Source organism: Thunnus maccoyii, chromosome 4 (assembly GCF_910596095.1).
Source record: "Thunnus maccoyii chromosome 4, fThuMac1.1, whole genome shotgun sequence".
NCBI classification, from domain to species: Eukaryota; Metazoa; Chordata; class Actinopteri; order Scombriformes; family Scombridae; genus Thunnus; species Thunnus maccoyii.
The window spans coordinates 10,233,166-10,237,378 of record NC_056536.1 but is presented as its reverse complement, the minus strand read 5'-3'; positions in this window follow the sequence as shown (position 1 = coordinate 10,237,378).

Genomic DNA, 4,213 nt, shown 5'->3' with positions numbered 1-4,213 from the left:
CTATGCACAGAGACATTCAGTGTTAATAGCTGTGGAGAAAAACAGCTGAAAACCATCAAATGTGGTGACTTTCCCTGTCTGTAATAAACCTCTGTTTACCTCAAAGAAGCAAGGTGAAAGAAGTGCATTCAGCAGAACGTCTATCTCTGACTGCTCTGCTACAGTGCAGCCCTCTCCTCCTCCAGCACTGGCACACAGCGCAGTCAGGCATCGAGGCGCCAACACCTGAAACACAGAGTGTGAAAAGTTTCATATCACAGAGAAAAGCAACAACATGGATTTTTAAAAATGTTTTTACTCCAAACTCTTGTTTAGACCAGCAATAACTGATTTCATTGCCATTTACGGGCAGCAGCAACAAGCTTTGAACACAACACTGACATTATATTACCTTTCAAGCTGATGTGGCAAACTTTGTCGCCTATTTAAACATCAAACAGACATGGAGCAACACTATTATTCATTTGAACTTGTGTTTCTGGCAACAAGGCTCATGTCATCATGTCACATATTCCCTCTCCTTTTAGCTCTTGATCTTAACCAACTCTGGAGGGAAATATCTGGCTCTTTAACTGCTAAATGCTCCACCATGTTCACTGACTAGTCCTAACTTTGTCTAGGTTTGTCTCTAAAAACAGCTGCCTGCTACGGCCAAAAACAATGCTGATAATAGAGAATCCAAAACAGTAATGTTGTAGCCAGAAAATATTAAATAAATATTAAATAAAATGCATGTATGGATACATATTGTTTAGAAAGCATTGCTTTAGATGTCAAACAGTAAGGATGAAATCTGAATAAATCAGTCCATCAACAAGATAAAGTAAATGTCTGAATTTGGAATGAAGTGAAACTATGTCTGATAAGTCTCTTGTTTACCTGGAGTCTTGGAGTCTTGGAGTAGCAGCATGGAGACACATGGAAGCAGTTCTGGGCCGTTCTGAAAGTAGAAAAACACATAAATCCATTACATTACAAAATAAATGGGAGTAACTGTCACATAAACCTCTCTCATTTTCTATGCCATTTATTTTTATAGAGTAACGGCTCTGCTTAATAGCTGTCAACAAGGTGTGCAAACACAAAAGACAGCTATGTAGCAGACTGCGTAAATAAATGCTGCAGCATGTCTCTGCAGAAAGCTTTTTGTTCCTTTCCTCTGTCTTAGCCTGAAGCTGGGAATGTTCGTTGATGATTTGCAAGGATCTGGTCATCAAATTCTCTGTCTCCTCAGTGCTGCCTGAAGACTCCCTGAGCATGGCGTTGAGAAGAGGGAAGCAGGTGGAGAAAGCCAGCGCAGACAGTGGAGCCACGTCTGGAAAAAGGAAGAAAGCAGTCAGTGGGATATTTGCTCTTCTGCATCTCCTACACTGCAAGATCTCATATTGTCTCTTATAAATATTGGCTAGATGTTGTGTATCGGACTATTTACTTTAAAGTTTTCATTTGAAATACTGCCTTGATATTTTTTGGAATATTGGACAATTTACTCAATATTTCCATGATAGATTATATTGTTCTCGTCTTCATTAATAGATAAGTTTTGTTTTTCTTCAAGGTTATGAAGATATTTTTAGATCTGATATGGCACTTGGACTGGTTATTGACTGATCTGCTTCCCCTACTTGAACTTTTCTTGTTGAGAAAAAAGCCCATCTAATCTTTTCTAGAATGCTCTAGATGCTTTTATGAATTATTGACAAAGGTCCATGACCAAAATGCATCTCTAATAAACTCTGCGCTGACAATATGCAGGAATTCAGCATTTTTTTTCACATAAGGACTGACTTGATGTACAGATCCAACAGGGCACTCTGAAAAAACAGCAAACAAAGTTATATGAACATTGCAGCCACAAAATATATCTATCTGAGAAAAAAAACATATGAATGCACTGATTAACAACATCAGACTAAAAATGCGAACTTAAAAAAACTCACCTTATGCTTCTCGATTGTAGCTTTGTCTTTCTGAGCTGTGCAGAAGTCTAAACACACCCCCAGCATGGCCAGAGTAATAGGGCTCTGGTCCAGACTCAACAGAGTGCCGATGTATTGATCAACCAGTCCAGGGGACTGGTGAAAACAACACCATGTCAGAACTTTCCAGCAATTATGCGTATATGTTCTTAGTACATGCATTAGGATCCGAGTTGGATTAAATAGAGTACTAGTCAAAAGTTTGGAGACTGAGATTCTTGAGGCTTGATTTCCGAGCCGTAGATTTGGTTCCACCCACCACCTCAGCCACAAGGAGGCTCTGAACCTCCACCTAAAGATGAAGGCAGACAAAGCATTGACAGGATTTTTCACAGACAATAATAATATTAATGATGTCATTTCAATTTTAAAAAGGCAGTTTACTGACCATTTTCTTCCAGATGGCTCCTTCTCTTTTCTCTGGCGTAGAAAACACAATGGGCACTAATAGGGAAGTCCAAGACAAGCCGATAAAGGCGGCAGAGCCTGTGCTTTTACTGAAAATATAATATGGCAAACATGAGAGAGGGAAGAAACAACCAGGATAAAATGAAACAAAGAATAGGTTCCTAGACACACACACACACACACACACACACACACACACACACACAAATTTTAATTTAATCTGTAGTCTGTTTTATTTAAATGTTCCTTTTTATGCTACTGTTAATTAGTTAACAGTAGTCACTCTCAATTGTGTGATTGCTTTCAGCAATCACACTTTGTTCTTCTCACTCTTTATTGTCCTTCTCACTCTTTATTCTTATTCCGTCTCCCGTACGTTTTTTAGCCCTTTTCAACTGCTTCATACTTTGTGCTATAAAAACCATTCAACTGTCAATCTGTGCAACTCATTCAGCAGATGTGTAGTTGTATTTTTCTGAAATGTAACATGTTTCAGTGATTTTATATAATTTTTTAAAACATTAAAATTCATAATAGCAGTCTATGGGACGAACCGTCCAACTGAGTTGGAACCTTTGTCACTTTGACACTCAACTGCTCGGACATCCCTTATCCTACAGACACCATTCAAACTATAAAATGTTCACATGACAACTTTGAATTTTCAAAGTTATCAGATTGTTTAGTGATATCTTTTATAGTTTTTCAGCAATTTAAGCAAAAAGTCAGGGGTTTTACAGACGTTGTCAGGTCTCATCAGTGTGTCATGTAATCAGGCACAGTGGAGAGCACAGATATTATTAGACCAGAAAAGATTTTTTAAACAGCTCTCACTCCCACAATTTTAACTCCTCAAGCACATAGCTGGCCTCAGTATGTTGCCACAAGCCTACTCTCTCTCAAAAGGTAAATACATTTCACATAGGAATTATAGTTTTTGAGATCTGAACCTTAATTGATAGAGAGTCCCTGTCATGTTCTCATTGACTGCAATACACTCTGCAGGATGTGTGTCTCCTCTCACTCCAGTTTCTTAAACTTACAGATTCTCTCTTCCTTCAAACACTTTTTACACATATCATTCATTCTCATGGTAAATTAGTCTTGCTTTACACTAATGATGTACAAATCTCTGGGCTTCAAGCTCTAGTTTGAGACAAATACATTTTCCTCATCAAAATGGAGATTTTTTCCTTCCATTATTGGGAATATCTGTTGGCTCAGTGGTTTAGAACACTGTTTTCATGATCAGCTTCACCTTAGATGACAAGGTTATGTGTTTGATACCCCCTAAGTTGCTTAACATTTTTATCATGTACCATAATTCAATTCCACTCTAGCTTACTACTGAATACTGAATAGTTAAACCCACACAGGATAAGAAGTTTAATTTTTAGATGGAGTATGACCTTTTTTCCCCCAGATGTTTTCAACACAACAAATTCTGTTCATCGTTTCATAGCTCAAAGCTACAGTATCACATTGTCAAGTTATTAATTTCAAAACTATGTAAAATAATATATTAAGCCATCCACAAGATCATTTTAACTCATAAAGCAGGAGGCTGCTGGTTGAATATCTCATCAGGACATAAATAATGTTATTCCAGTGATTGAACTCAAATGTCAGAGTTATATAAACATCTTTAGGTCCAGCTCTCTATGTATTAGACAGACCCATGAGACGTATTGACCTGGTCAGGACATGTGCAGTGTGTTGATTTTGCTGCTGCTTGCAAATAAAGTCTACTGCAGGAGGCCTGTCAGTCTGTTAAGACACTGATCTCCAGTTGACTTTTCCTTTCAGTATAATTCAACCCTCTTAGT